Source organism: Vicugna pacos, chromosome 2 (genome assembly GCF_048564905.1).
Source record: "Vicugna pacos chromosome 2, VicPac4, whole genome shotgun sequence".
Classification (NCBI taxonomy): Eukaryota; Metazoa; Chordata; class Mammalia; order Artiodactyla; family Camelidae; genus Vicugna; species Vicugna pacos.
Genome location: NC_132988.1, coordinates 67,520,798 through 67,537,753, shown reverse-complemented (window position 1 = coordinate 67,537,753; position 16,956 = coordinate 67,520,798). Strand labels below are relative to the sequence as shown.

The 16,956-nt window shown below is 33.8% G+C and overlaps 1 protein-coding gene across 3 annotated transcripts in view; it reads left to right on the top strand.

Annotated features, from left to right (window-relative positions):
- The window catches only part of LOC102537198 (transmembrane serine protease 11F), a 62,014-nt gene that overhangs the window by 16,470 nt on the left and 28,588 nt on the right, over positions 1–16,956 (top strand). Inside the window, exon 3 of one of the 3 annotated variants that reach the window (XM_072940820.1) lies at positions 15,415–15,518. The exons of 1 other annotated variant lie outside the window; for it this stretch is intronic. The gene's annotated coding sequence lies outside the window, so the exon portion shown is untranslated. Of the gene's footprint in view, positions 1–15,414; positions 15,519–16,796; positions 16,944–16,956 lie in introns of those variants that run through there. One more of the 3 variants, XM_072940825.1, reaches the window with a different exon arrangement.

The following is a 16,956-nucleotide window of genomic DNA, read 5'->3' as shown; positions in this document are numbered from 1 at the left end:
CACCTTTTCACATTTTCAGTAAAGTTAACTCAAGAAATATGTCCTAAAAATTTTTTTTTCTCTTTGAAGGAAAGCGGACTTAGATCTCTTGCCTTTTATGACTAATCTTTTTGGGGGCAACTGTTTCTTGCTTAGGACTGTTCTTATGTTCTTTACCCTTTGGCCCAATAAGAACAGCAAAAATTAAGTGAGTATTTAATACTTCTTTTAAGTTGGTAAAACCATTCATTTCTCTTTGTTTGAATTTATTTAGCTGGTCAACTGCCATCTCCTCACTGACAAAAAGAATATTAAATATTCTTCACAACTGCTCTATGGCAATATGGAAGATATGACTTATTAGCCAAGAGCTTACTCTTTCACAAATTTATGGACTTCAGATTTTTTAATAGTGTTATGTATATCTATTTGTGTTGTGGGGATCTCTTTGTCTTGACTCTCTCAGGACCCTCCATTAGTTGGAAATTTGGATGGCTGATGCAGAGCTACAGTTTATTATCAAGGGACATAGTAAGGCCAGCTGTTAGTATATTCTTACCTTACTCGAATAAGCTGAGCCAGGTACTACTGCTGATATTTGTAAGCCAGAGTTCAGATTTAAGCATCAATCTACATTCTCTCAAATTAAAAAAAAAGTTTAATTCTTCCCAATTTTTTAAGTGGATTAGTAATCAAGAGTACTAATGTGCATATCTCTAAACTAATGAGGATAAAAGTTACTCCATACAATATTGTCTTTCTGGAAGTGGTCTAATAAATTTTAAATGAGATTAACTTTCATTCAACAGACTATGTATTAAGATTTGTTCTAGATGCTTGAAACTGGATTATCTACTTTAATTACATGTTTTCCATTCATTAGAATAAGTGAAATAAACATTGGGGTTTAAAATGGATTCTCCATATTAGAATTGTATTTTCTTTGATTCATGTTGCATTTGCTAATGCTAATGTTACATTTATAGTGCATAACTGCTTAACTACATAGAAGAAACTACATGGAAATTAGATTTCAAATGCTGCAGATATACTTAATGAAATATGACTATTATTATGCATATAGCTATGAAATAAGCTTTTTTCCCTGGATATAGTTCCTTTTCAGAGTTTTCTCTATAGTCAGATATAATATTATAATAAGTTAATTAATGGATTTTTATGCAAATATAGAAGCAAATCTATTTATGAAAATAAAAGTAGGATCTATCAGCATATGAAATTCAACAATAGAACTCTGGTCATTCTTACAAAGACAAAATTTAGTACTTACATTGTTTAAGTTATACACACAGTTTGTCAGTTTTCTTTAAAAGCTCAGTAAATAAAATTTAATCATTCTTTGTAATTTCATAGCTATGAAGTTTATCTTTTTAAACGTCTGGGAATTACATGAATTTTCTATAGCAAATAATTATCAATTAACCACCTAATATATTCCTAGAACGTAAAAAATTAAAAATAGCTACTTGAAAAAATTATATCTAATGAAATAGCATTTGGGTTGTATATTTTTAGGTCATTTGTCAATGATAAGGCAGCTCAGCATTTGAGGGGAAAATTCCAAGAATGAGAAGCTCTAAAATTTCTTCGTATGCAGCACTCTAACCTACCCATTACCTCTTTCACAGATGACCTTTCAGAAATGTGACAGAAAGATTCTGGGGCATGTTAATTTTGTTTATTTAACATGCAGATTATATTAGTTGTAGATGAGAACACTGTTGATCTTCCTTATCTAGGACATTTATATCTTAATCACAGCTCCTCCCTCTGAACTGGATTGCAAAATACCACTGAAATACAAACCTTTACACCAGTCAATCAAACAGAAAGCTAAGTAAAGAACACTGGCTGCTCACTATTTATAATAGCCAAGACATGGAAACAACCTAAATGTCCATCAACAGATGACTGGATAAAGAAGATGTGATAGATAGATAGATAGATAGATAGATAGATAGATAGATAGGTATTATACTTATATATAATGGGAAATTACTCAGCCATAAAAAAGAATGAAATAATGCCACTTGCAGCAACATGGATGGACCTAGAGATTATCATAGAGTGAAGTAAGTCAAACAGGGAAAGATAGATATCATATGGTATCACATATGTGGAATCTAAAAAAAAAAAGAAACACATTCTATTTATAAACCAAAAACAGACTCATGGACATAGAAAACAAACTATGGTTACCAAAGGGGAAAGGGTGAGGAGAGAGAAATTAAGAGCTTGGGGATTAAGATACACATTACTATATATAAAATAGATAAACAACAAGGACCTACTGTATAGCACAGAGAACTGTATTCCATTTCTTGTGATAATATATAATGAAAGAGAATCTGAAAAGAAAATTTAAATATATATCTGTATGTTTAACTGAATCACTTTGCTGTATACCTGAAACTAACATTGTAAATCAACTACACTTCAATAAAAAATTTTTGAAAAAAGAACACTGGTTGCTTATTGACTTGACCTTCCCTGATTCCCTACTCTACTGTTTTTATTTAAAATTTTTATTGAAGTATACTTGGTTGACAATATTATATTAGTTTCTGATGTACAGCATAGTGATTCAGTATTTTTACAAATTATATCTCATTAAAAGTTATTACAAGATAATGGCTATAATTTTCATGGCTGTTAATGCCATTATATATAGTACAGGCATATCTCATTTTATTTCACTTCATTATATTGTGTTTCGCAGATACTGTTTTACAAATTGAAGCTTTGTGGCGATCTTGATTCCAGCAAGTCTATTGGTGCCATGTTCCAACAGCATTTGCTCACTTCATGTCTCACTGTCACATTGCTAGTACCCACAATATTTCAAATTTTCATTATTATTATATGTGTCATGGTGGTTTGTGATCAGTGGTCTTGGATGTTACTATTGTAATTGTTTTGAGGCACCATGAACTGTGCCCATGTAAGACAGAGAGCTTGGCTGATAAATGCTTTGTGTGTTCTAACTGCTCCATTGACTGGCTGTTTCCCCTTCTCTCCTTTTCCTCAGGCTTCCCTATTCCCTGAAACACAACAATACTGAAATTAGGCCAGTTAGTAACCCTACAATAGCTTCTAAGTATTCAAGTAAAGGGAAGAGTTGCATGTCTCTCATTTTAAATAAAAAGCTAGAAATAATGAAGCTTAGTGAGGAAGGCATGTCGAAAGCTGAGACATGCTGAAAGCTAGGCCTCTTACATCAGCTAGCCAAGTTGTGAATGTAAAGGAACAGTTCTTGGAGGAAATTTAAAGTGCTATTCCAGTGAACACACAAATGATAAGAAAGCCAAATAGCCTTATTGCTGATACGAAGAAAGCTTTACTGGTTTGGATAGAAGATCAAACCAGCCTCAACATTCCCTTAGGCCAAAGTCTAATCCAGGACAAGGCCCTAACTCTCTTTAATTCTATGAAGGCTGGAGAGAGGTGAGGAAGCTACAGAAGAAAAGTTTGAAGCTAGCAGATGTTGACTTATCAGGTTTAAGAAAAGAATCTGTCTCTAGAACATAAAGGTGCAGAGTGAAGCAGCAAGTGCTAATGTAGAAGCTGTAGCAGATTACCTAGAGGCTCTAAGATAATTCATGAAGGTGACTATACTAAACCACAGATTTTCAATATAGATGCAATTGCCTTATATTGGAACAAGTGCCATCTAGAACTTTCATAGGTAGAGAGAAGTCAATTCCTGACTTCAAACACTCAAAGGACAGACTGAGTCTCTTTTTAGGGACTAATGCAGCTGGTGACTCTAAATTGAAGCCAATGCTCATTAACCATTCCAAAAATTCTAGAGCCCTTAAGAATCATGCTATATCTTCTCTGTCTGTGCTCTATAAATGAAAGAACAAAGCCGGGGTAACAGCATATCTGTTTACAATATGGTTTACTGAATATTTTAAGCCCACTGTTGAGATCTACTGCTCAGAAAAAAGATTCCTTTCAAAATATTACTGCTCATTGACAAGGCATCAGTCATCCAAGAGCACTGATGAGTAAGATTTATCATTATTAACACATTTTATTTTATTATCATTTATTAACACAGTATCCATTCTTCAGCTCATGGATCAAGGAGTAATTTGAACTTTTAAGCCTTATTATTTAAAAAATCCATTTTGTAAGGCTATCACTGCCATAGATAGTGATTCCTCTGATGACAAAGTAAATTAAAAACCTTCTGGAAAGGATTCATCATTCTAGATACTGTTAAGAATATTTGTGATTCATGAAAAGAGGTCACAATAACAACATTAATGGGAGCTTTGAAGAATTGATTCCAAACCACATGGATCACTTTGAGGGGTTCAAGACCTCAGTGGAGGAAGGAACTGCAGATGTGGTGGAAACAGCAAAGAGAACTAGAATCATTAGTGGATCCTGAAGACGTGACTGAATTGCGGCAATCTCAGGATAAAACTTTAACAGACGAAGAGTTCCTTTTTATGGAGGGGTAAAGAAAGTGGTTTCTTGACATGGAAACTACACCTGTTGAAGATGCCGTGAAGATTGTTGAAATGACAACAAAGGACTTAAAATGTTACACAAACAGATGATAGAGCAAAGGCAGGGTTTGAGAGGACTGACTCCAGCTTTGAAAGAAGATCTACTGTGAGTAAAATGCTATCAAACCACACTGCATACTACAGAGAAATCATTTGTCAAAGAAAGAGTCAGTGTGGCAAACGTCATTGTTGTCTTTTTTTAAGACATGGCCTCAGCCACCCCAGCCTTCAGCAACCACTACCCTGATCAGTCAGCAGTCATCAATACCAAGGCAAAATGACGTGTCAGCAAAAAGATTACAACTCACTGAAGGTTAATATCATGGTTAGCATTTTTTAGCAATAAAGTATTTCAATTAAGGTATGTTACTTTTTTTTCGTCATAATACTATTGCATACTTAATAGACTACAGTATAGTGTCAACATAGCTTTCATATGCACTGAGAAACCAAAAAAGTTGTGTGACTTTATTGCGATATTTGCTTTATTGCAGTCATCTGGAACTGAACCTGTAATATCTCCAAGGTATAACTGTACTGTTTATAATTTCAATATTCATTTGTTCAATGCTAATATATGGAAATGCAGGTTGAATTTCATATGTAATGTGCTATCCTGTGGCCTTTGTAAGCTTACATATTAGTACCTTTCAGATTGATAGAGATTTTCTATATAATATGTTAATAAAGGCAGTTTATTCCTTTTCATTCTATATGTTCTTAATTTCTTTTTCTTGCTTTATTGAACTGTCTAGGACTTCCAGTATGAATGGAAGTGATGATAACAGACATCTTTGCTTTGATCCCAATCTTAGGAGAAAGCATTCAGGTCAATACTCAAATGTGTGTGTGCTTTGTTAAATATTTAATTTCTAAGTACACAGGCTTCTTTTAAATATCAAAAGTTGCTACAACATCTGATCATTACATTGTCATGACTCTGTTTTTAATAATGAAATGGAAGTGTTTCTAAAACAGACTGAAGTAACATTACCCCTTTAATAATTATTCTAAGTCTATAGAATAGGTTTTGAAAGAATGAGTTTTCAATGTTTTCGATGTTATTTCAAACTAATAATTTATTGTATCAGAAATTTTACTAAAATGCTCATCAATGCAATAGTTTTATAACCAGTCTTATTTACCCTTTACACTAGATTTTTAAAAATTTAAATGCAAATGAATGGTGACCAAAGCTATGTTGGAAAGGTCTCCCTGTGAAGGAGCCTTTCATGTGTTGTGACTATCACTCATTGGGATCATTCCAGTGCCAACTAAAGGTTGTGATATAGGTACTCTATGAACTGCTTCCAGCTAAATTTTTAGAGTTAAAATATATGTCTGTGTAAATTTAGTAGGGCAGTTATTTCCCTTGGATGCTGATTCACTGTGTTGAACAACAAAAACAATGAATTTTAAGTCAATGAGACAGAATGTCTTACCTTAAGAAATTCATACTATGCAGCTATGTGTCTCTTGTATAGCTGTATGAATATTTGAAAAATAATTGCAAACAACTTAATGTATCTTTGACACAAATTTGCTGTTCAACCTGATAAACAGGTTTATGTTATAAAATACTGGAAGAGCAATAAATGATTCTTTATAGGAAGCAACTGTTAAGTTAAATGTTAAGTTCACTTATTCATCAAATAGTTAAATGATGTTTATCATTGTCTGGTATCAATATATTTTAATGGAGGATACGGAAATTAAGCAAATATGTATCATAATTTTGGTAATGATTAAATGCAACAAAGACTAATGAAAAAGAATAAAAGGATAGAAAGTGAGATGGGCTATTTTAATATAATCAGAGAGCCCTTAAAGTGAGACCTGTAAATATCTGGGGAGGACTATTTCAAGCAAATAAGCAAAAGAAGAACTCTTCAGTGCAAAGATGTAGACAAAGTTTTTTAATTATTCAGAGTAGAATATTGCCAGGCCAACATAACTGAGAGATAAGATAGCTTGAATTATGTAATTTTTGAAAATGTAATTATACATATACATAATATCTAGAACTAGGCCACCAAGATAGCTCTCATGCATGTAAATTTAACGTAGTGGTAAGGATGGGACTAAATTATTTCTTAACTGTTTAAGAAAACAAACTTCTTAATTTAAAAAAAACCAGTTTATTCTAAGTAAAACTTCAGCAAGATTAGAAGAATTTGACTGAGACTTTCTGAGTTGGTTTTTATACAAATCAACATGCTTATGCAACTACAAACCTTTATTCCATTATGGTCAAATTCTTGGGATTATCTGTTATTCCTATTGGCATTTGTAAATTCACAGCAAACAGTATTTCATAAAATATTGACCAGTGCAACCCCAGTTTATTATCTAGAAGCAGTCATCTAGGTTATTTTTCTTTAAAGTATAAGAATATAGCTGTATAATATTTAACTTAGTGCATAGTATTAAAAATATAAATATTCTGAAATTTTATTTTCTATAGAGCAAACTTTGTAAAGGGAAGATTTATTAATATACTTAGCACATATTTATGAACTCAGTGAGTGATATAAAGAAGAATGTCACAGAATCTGCTCTTAGAAAATCATAACCTAGGAGAGGATGCAGATAATTAAAAGAAGTAGAATGTAGTATATATGTACCTACTCAAAAATGTTTATTGAACAACTATTGTATATGGCACTGTGCTAGACACAGGAGCTACAATGAACAAGGTAGGTACTATTCATGCCTTACAAGATTTTCAGCCTAGCAGGATGAAAAAGACATTAAAATCGATACAAATAATATTTGATTGTTTATTATTAACTTAAAGTTGGAGAACTATAGGACACTATGGAAACAAACGTGCAGTAGGGAGAGCACAACGTGTAATAGAGAACTATTAACCCTGAAGACGTTTGGAAGTATGAAAATAGGGATCACTTTTAGCTAGAGATTCAGAAAACTTCCATGGAAACAAAATATTTGAGTTGGATCTTGAAGGGTGGATAGGCTTTGGGTGTGGCGAAGAGGTAGGAAAGAGTATCACTGATGGAGGCCACAGCTTGAGCAGAGTCATTAAAGTGTGGGAGCATGTTCAAGGGATCAAAGTTCATCCAGTAGGCAAACTACTGGGAACTTTAATGAAAATAGCCATCAACTGGCTGAAAAGGTAGGTTTAGACCTATGAGTGAATGTCTAGCCTTGATGCAGTGGACAGCAGGCAGCTGAAGACATTTAAGCAAAAGAAACATCATCAGAAAAAGGCTTTCCAAAATATTTCTGTTCACTGGTGTTAGATTGCTGGGGAGAAAATGTGAAAACAAGGAGACTAGCTAAGACTCCACTGTGATAGTTCAGTTAGGACACACTGAAGCAGGACTTAACCCAAATCTTTGGGTTTATTTGTGGGCTTAATTATCAAAGGAAAAGATATGTAGGACACAGAAATGATTGAGATTTACAATCACAGTCCTAAATTTAAATTCTTGTTCCAATTCTTTTCAATCTTACCTTGCCCAAATTAATCTAAGTCTTAGTCAATTTTAATAACATGACAAAATTGTTGGATGAATTTGAGATAAAATGTATCAACTGTTCAGCACCATGACTGACGAGGAGAGGTTCCAAAGTGGAAATCACACAAATATGCTTCCCCAATGTTGGCATTTGTGGTACCATTGAATAAATTACAGTTTCAAGTTGATAAATAATAATTATAATACCTTCCTTTCACTGACTGCTTATTAACTGTCAGGCACTATGCTCAGCACTTAATTTATATTTTCTCATAATACAGTCCAGAATATTAGAGTCATTAATGTCAGTAAAGTCCCTATTTTTTTAGATATGGAACTGAAAGTTATCAAAAAGTCATAAAGCTAACAATAAATAGTAGAACCTACTGCCATGGGCAAGTTTTAGGCAATCTATTTCATGGTCTTGTAATATAGCAAGCAAGAATGTCTGAGTGGTTATAACAGTCATAAAAATTCTGTAAAGAGAAAGTGTTTATTCAGAGAGTCAATGTAAGAGAAAGAATAATTTCAGAAATACTGAACTGAGATGAGTGAAAATTGTGATGGCAGATGTGCAAGCTTCAGCTGTAAGAAGCAGACTAGGCAAACAAGGTAAAACAAGGAGAAGAGCTGGGTTCTGGGGTTACGGTGCTGGGGTTCAATTACGTCAGCGTCATGCTTAATACAATACAGAATTTATACAGAAACCACCTCTAACTGGTGAGCTTCAACCTGAATAAGGCATAAAAGAAAAATGGGATCAAACTGCACAGTGGCCTTGATTATTCTGAGGGGGCTTAATACCATGTCTTTGACAAATGATTGAAGAGTTGTTAGTCTTCATTCCCATCCTTGGACTTCTACTAGAACCATTTTATTTTCAAGGCAAGAAAGTCAGATAAGAGTGTGGAAAATATGTTCCACTGAAGTGAGAACCAGAATAAAATGGCTACACAGAAAAAGAGGAGACAGTTGAATTCAGTTATTCCTGGGAAAACAATGGATTTTTATAAAGATCAGTTAGTGGCATTTTAATAACAGCAAAAAAACTTTATAGTACATATGGCATTTTACATACATTATCTCATTTTATTTTCATAAGAAACCTATGAATTAGATACTATTATATCCATTTCGCTGATTAAAAAAATTAAAGCACAGAGAAGTTACACATCATGTCGAAAGTCACACAGCTGTTAAGCATTACAGTGGGAATTTAAAAGGGATCAGCTGGACTCCTTAGGGTGCTTTTAATCACTATGGGATTATACTTCATCTCAACTCAAAACAAACTTTATGTCTTTCGACTGACCATAGAGCAGACCATAATAAAAGATGGTTCATTGTTGGTGATTTAATTCCACTGTGTCTCATATCCAAGGCAAAACACTGGGGAGGAAGTTTCTGAGTCTGTGGATATTGCTGAGGTTGAAAAAGGTTCCTTTGTGTACTGAAAATTTCATTTACAGTGAATGAATATTGTGTTAGTTTTCTGTTGCTGCTTCTCTACATTAACATGTGTGTGTCACTGTGTTTGTGTGTGTTTTAAGGAAGGTTGTTAACCTCAGGTAACCTATGTCATTAAAGAAGTACTACTAAGCATCAGCATTCCCAGAAATGAATGCTTTTTGGGAAGAAGTAGAGAGGACTGTGCCCAGACAGAATATCTAATTTGTATCTATGCTGCAAGTTGAGTACAAGTGTGTTAAGACATGTGTAAAGTATAAAAAGAATTCCCCTTAGGGCTGCTGTCCTGAGAAGACCTGATTAGCACATAAATATTGATGCTGCACATGGAGGAGCATAACTTAAGCTGGTTATTTACATTTCTTTAGTATCAAGAATAGTCATGTATTTAAATTCTCATCTCGATGGCATCAGCTATATAATGGATTCACGTTATCAAGTTCAAATTAATTGTACAGCGTTTCCTGGTAACATTTTATAACGTTAAGGACAAACAGAAATATGCCTAAAGAGAAGTCATAGAAGAGTGGTTATAAAGATTTCAATATTGGTCACACTTTATTAAAAATGTTTATACAGTCTTCACAAAATAACTTCTTTTGTACTTAAACCCTTGGCCAACTCATCCTCCTTTCCTTTGTGTTGCTGAGTCAAATTAATATACAACTTTATTTAACATAAACTCTTGGGTCTCTTTCCAATTTTGAGTTAGTTGATTTGAAAACAAGGCCAAAGCCTTCAATTCTGAATGTAAAAAGCATACTCAGAAAATTCTCAGGGAGCTGTGCTTTCATCATTTATATTCATCTGTTAAATGATGCCTATTAATATTTCTCAATTGTTGAAAGATGTTTGGGACATTTTTTCTCAATATGTCCCTAATTGTTTCCCCAAGGCAGTAAGGGGATTTGGCTCACTGGTGAAAAGAACTGAATATGTTTACCTGATTTTAATTCATGTGACAGCAGGGACCTAGGTTTGTTGATCAGTGAATACCAGTGCCTATAACAGTGCTGGGCATACTCTAGGTTTTCAGTCAGAACTTGTTGAATGAATTACATGTGACAGAAGGATTAGATCCATTTTGTGTGATCCTAAGGAAATATAACTAGCGTAATGGATATAAAGTTTAGGAATGCATTCTTTAAAACCACCATCAGGTTATTCAAAGGTGGAAGGAGTTTCCTTGGGAAGTTAGGAAGGAAGGATTTCAAGGATAGGCTGGCCAACATTATAGTAGTGATACTATAAAGGAGATTATAGCACTGGTGATTTAAGTGGATTAATTATAACATGTTTAACTATGAATTTTGAGATTCTGTTTGGCTTTCCGGATAAAACCAAGAAAGGAGTCTTCAAATTCCTATTCTCAGATGTATAAATACACACTTGTGTCTACAACAGTCTCAGAGAAAGGAGATCCCTCTAAGACTATTTCTCTAGATTCCAGACTTTCCTAGTTCTTCCAAGCCCTGGCACAGCAGGGAATAAATGGCTCATGTTTATATCTGCTACATGTCTACTGGTTCCTTTCTTATAGGATTTTCCTATGTTGAAAAGACTTTATAGAGGTGACACTTGAAAAGTGATAAGGTCCTCCTGGGTGTATAGCAGGTAAAGGCTGGTGAATCAAATGTGAGATGAGAAGGTGCTGTATGGGAGATCAGGCTGCCAAGGGCTCCATCAAGGTCACGCTAAAGAATTTGCGTGTCCCTTGGATCTATGAATGATTTCATCTTCACTTTGTGCATATCTCTGCTTAGATGTCACCTTTGCAAAAAGGTCTCCCCTGATCTCTAATCTCAACCCACCTCCATTCATTCTCTATCCTCTTACCTGACACTTCACATTTATGTATAGATTTATTTCTTGCTGTCTTCCCCTCAGGAGATGTGAAGGCAGAGAACATATTCTCAGTCCTGCTATATCCCTACTATCTAAAATAGTGTCTGAAATAAGTAAATGGTCAATGAACATACATTGAATCAACAAATAAAATCAGGTGTCTTATTAACAGGATACTTGATAATCATAGTAATCAGAAAGTCTTCTTGAGGCAGAAAATGTGATCATTCTAATGCAACTTTTGTAGTCAACCAGAAAATAGATGATCTTGAAATGTCTGCCATATTTTTTAAGGATATGGGGAAACCATAGAAATGTTATTCATATTTGCAAGAATTAAATTAAATTACTAAATATTGTTGCTTGTGGAGCTGCTTTCAGAGGCAGAGCTGACCTTGCTGATGTCATAGCACAGGAGGAGGTTGATTCTGGGTGCTTACATGATAGCGATCATTATTTTGAAGGTCAGCTATAAAGGGGTAAAGATCTTATGCCAGATCTAGAACTCAAAGGTCTTAAAAGATGTTTAAGGAATTTTTGGAAAACACATGAAATTTTTGTCACTGATTTCCTGAAATGTTTTACATACTTCTGTATTATATTGTACTAGATAAATACGAATTAACAAGACTAACATCCTGCCTCCCCCCACCCCCACCCCGCCTATAGAGCTATTACACATTCTAGTAAAGGAACAGGATGCTGTGCAATTTCTGCCCACACTCTGCAGCTTTGCCTTCTCCAGTGCCTGCCAAAGCAGTCATATCTGGCTGATAGGGAAGTAAATTTTGATGACTAACTCATACTTGAAATTCCCCGAGTTTCCACCACTTCACCAGTTCCTTGTGCTTCTGCAGTCACTTACTATCGTGGCATTTACAGAATATGACCACGTGTGTCTTTTGGACAAAACCAAGGACAATTTCTTGCCAGAGTCTTTTGATTTGTTTATCTTTGAAATTCTTATGAAGTCCAGAGCAGATTTTGCCTTGTCATGAAAATACCAGTGTCACTACTTAGGTAGCTGGATCATTTAAGTGCTGCAACAATACAATCAGTTCTTCTTCTTCTTTTTTTTTTTTTTTTACTACCTATCATTTTGCCAATGTTTCTGACCCATGTTTTCTAGTATTGCCAACAGTCTTCCCATAGGAAGAAATCTCCCAAAGTACTGCATTGTCATAAGCCTAAGTAAATTAAACTGTTTAAACCATTAAAATGGCTTCCCAGATATTCTTAAACTCTTTTTACTTCTTCTCACCTTTTATCTGAAATAATGTGAATTATTTTCTTTTGTCAATTTCATCAATTTTTCTTTGAAGTGGTAGTGGAAAATGCTACTAATCAGGGAGTTTTCTTTCACTTCCGAATAAATTCTATGGTCATATTTCTGTTTTAAAAGGTGCTTTCATGATAATGTGAAATTGTTCTGCTTGTAAGCAAGGAGTACAAGGGGCAGGATGTATTTAACCAGTATTCCATGCTGGAGAACTCTCTTTATCCTTCAAGGGTGGCTCAGCTGTCATATTATCTGAGAACTCCTTCCTGTACCCATTTCTGTTCCTTTCCCAAACAACTTTTAGTGTTCAATCCTGTATGTTTTCTTATCACAATACTTGGTAAGTTTATGATTTTCCTATGACACTAAATGATTTTATTATTTTATTCCTTTCTACTGTACCATAAACCCTTTGAATATAAAGTCTGTATTGTTGTGATTTTGTTTTTAAATTTTTTTATCCCCAGTGTTTGGAATATATTAGGCACATAATAAAGGTTCTTAAAAAGAACTGAAATAACTGTAACAAAAGGACATGTAACAATCCTGCCAACCAGATCATGCCTCATGTGGCTTTGGATATTCCAAGTTCAATACTAGAGACCTTTACCTGAAAACACTTGACATATTTTACATGAATAAACCAAGTCTAATTATTAATATGTAGTTTGGGGGCCTTTACTATGAACTCATAGTCACGAAGTAGGACTTTGGGAGAGAAAAGTACTGGAAAAACTTATAACCTATTTGGAGTTCAGAGAAAGTAGACAATACTCGAGTTTAAAAGGCTTAGAACAAGCTTTTCCTCTAAATCCACAAATAAAATACTATAGTTTACATAGCTTAAATGTCTCTATTATTAAAAACTAAATGTGAGATATAAATGTACGTATTTTCCCTGGAAAGTCGTGTATTACAAGTAGCTTAGAGAAGATGAGAAGCAGTCAGTCGACGCTAAACCAACAAATAATTACTCAGTAATAGCATAGATGTTTTCTGGTGATACAACCTTAGAAAATCAAACACACACTGATTGTATTATTAAATCTAGAAATGGGAAAAGTGATGCCAGCACTTATATTTCAGTAAAGAGCTGGTTCAAATCCCCGTTTTTTAGCTGAATAAATTAAACCAAGGGATTAAATTTTTTAAAGGGCAGAGTACTTTGCCAAACTACATGCTATAAAGTATCTCAAATTAGTGGGTGAGGTCATATCAAGAAAAAAAGACAGGTACAAAAGCAATCTTAAATATAAATTTTAAATGTAACCCTTTTGTCATCTGACAAATCTTTAGCTATACCATCCAGAGAACACCTGGCAGTGATGTTAGTGATTAATGAAGTTTTACTCTAGTCTGGGGATATCTCTCTCATCGTGAGTGTCCTCTTGTGACTTGCACAATCCACCTGAACCTTGTATGCTTACAAATATTTCAATTTAACTCTTTAAAAGGAAACAAATGGATTAACTTTGAAAATTCTGAAATAATAACTTAGGCACTAATAGGCTATCTTACACATCTTCATTATCATGACTTATTTGTAACTCATTGTTCTTTAATCTGGTCAAAATTACTATGACTTTTCCATGTAACTTCATGTTTCATTGGATTTTGAACGACTTTTATTTCATGGACTCTCACATTAAATCAAGAATCTAAAAGATTTACCTACGTTGAGACTTGAGGGACTAGAATATGTCTTACTTATATAACAATTGTCCCAATGTGCCTGACATAAAAGACACGCCGTTTAATGCAATATATAATGAAGGTGGCCTACTTCTGCACAGTGCTCCTTGAATAACTCGTTAGAAAATCAATTAATTTTGTCATAAAAGCCTCCATTTTGAGAAAAGTTCTATAAAGGAAACTATGGAAAAGCAGGTCTGTTTCAATTGCTTAAATAAACTTCTTAAAAGTTCAAGACTGAACTAGCTATAAGCTCTCTCTAATACGCAACTGTCATACGTCCAATCATCAGCTATCTCTGATACACTAATTATACAGCTCGTTACAACAGGTGATTGGGAAGGGGCAAGCTTTCTCACCTGTTTATTTAGACATGATTATAGTGCTTATCACCCAAGAGCTGCCTCTAAAGCAGGATATAACTCTTGGGCTTAATTGCTAAACTACACAGGTGGCATTTTGGGGGGTGGTTGGCAGTCACAGAGGTTATATTTGCTCTCTTGATCAAAACATTTGTGAGACTGTCTCAAAAGAAAGGTGTAAGACTGAGGTTTTTTTTTTTTTCTACATGTTATCTTTCAGCTCTCTGGTAATGTAGCTTGTCTACTATATCTAGCTGAGTTAAGTCATAAGAATGAAAAAGCAGCATAGGCTAAGACCATAGGAAAATATAAACAGGGGTTACCTCTGCAGTAATATAAAAGAAATTTCTTCTGCTAAAGAAACTGAAATGTTTCTTTTATTAACAATATTTTAAGCCAGGAAATGTTCATTGGTTTATAACTGCTTCTCCATGATAATTTTAATGGCCTAGTTGATAAGATTAATGGCCAATAAGTCCAACTCCAAGTTATTTTCTAATGCAGGCACTTCGCACACTTTCTATCCACCAGAAACGGACTTGCAACAATTCTACACGTGGAAGATCTCCTCGTAGTCACGTCTCAGCATAAATACTACCTTCCCAAAGAGGTCTCCCTGACTCCCTCTTTTCAAGTAGTTTCCCTCTCCCCGCCCAGTCTATATACTCTTATTTTCAGTCACAGTCATCTTATTCATGTTCTTCATAGCTATTATCACAACTTTAAGGCTCTCTATGCTTACTAGTTTTATCTTTCTCTCCTTCTAGACTACAGACACTACAACAGCAAGGATCATACATTTTCATTTTATTCACTGTGTATTCAGTAATTATTAGTGCCTAAAATATGGTTGGTGTTTATAAAATAATTGGTAAGTATTGATAATAATTTTATTTTAGAATTTTTTAGCTTTCGTATGCAAATTATTTTTCTAGATGTAGAATCTAAGAGTGTAACTCTTTCATTCATTATTCATTCATTCATTCAAAGAGCAGCAATATTTATGTCAGTAATCATGCTAGTTATGGTTAGATACAGAGCAGTAGAATAATCTATTATTTTCCTCAAAGAAGCTTATAGCTTCTGACAATTTCTATTCATATAGTTATTCAGAAATTATGAAATAGCTCATACATAACTTTAAGTCGTCACAACCTCTTTAAAAGTTGGGGGGGATATTATCACCCTAATTTAATCAGCAAGGGATTCTTAAAATCAGATACATCAAGATAAAAAGGTTAATATATGACCAAAGACTTGAACTTTGGATTTCTGATGCTGAATTTCATGCTTTTTCTAATAATGTTTACATGGGTACTTCATTTGTGTAACCACTCTAGTTTTACTTTTATTCAAATTACTGAAAGACTTTAGTTCCTTTATTTTGTTCATTTTAATGGACTTTTTTTAAAGAACAAGTTTACGCTTAATTCTCTCTCTTAAACAGATGCAATACTAGTTAGCATAAAAGGCTTTTATCAAAAGTTCCATTTATTATTAGACTCATTCAGATTAAATGAATAAATAATTGTAATGTACAAATCAGAAGAAACATATAGAAATATATAAAGGGATTTTAAGTGTGATCAAATTAAAATAATCTTTTTTCAAAGTCTGAACCAATTGTACATTAAAAAGATATTTCTAATTTATCATAGCCAAGTTCTCAAAGTTCATTACACACTTAACACTGCTTTGAATGTGTTTTATCTATTATGCTCATCACAGACATTTCACAACAGCCTAACTAACAAATTTCTTTAAATTTTCTGAGTACTTTGTTAGGTTTTTATGAACTTTTTTCCCCTCTTAGGGAAACATCACTTCCTTTGCAGTTAGCTGGTACCTGCATATTGTTCCCTACAACTCTGTTCAAGATACGGAAATGAGTTTTTGGCCAAACTTATTTCAACTTTGACATGAGATAAAGTCAATATTACAGTTATATCAGACTGAGAGCAGCAGATTACCAGACAATACTCATTTTAAAATTAAATATGGCTATGATTTTTAAAAATCTCCTTTACCATGATACAGTGTTATCATGATGTAATATAACATCCTCCCCATAAATTTGAGAGAATTTGATTTTTGTCATTTCTTGCTTATTGAAGGGCTCAGGATACTGAAACCAAATTGACGAAACTTAGGGGGAAAGGAAGTGAATTAAAAAGAAAAAACCTGCAGCAACCAAAATATCCATACACTAAATAATCAAGACTACTTAATGCCTGGATTTTGGAACTGGAGACTTCAGTTGTGAATTAGGAGGAGGGCATTGTACATGGGAATATAAGTAACTTTTTTTT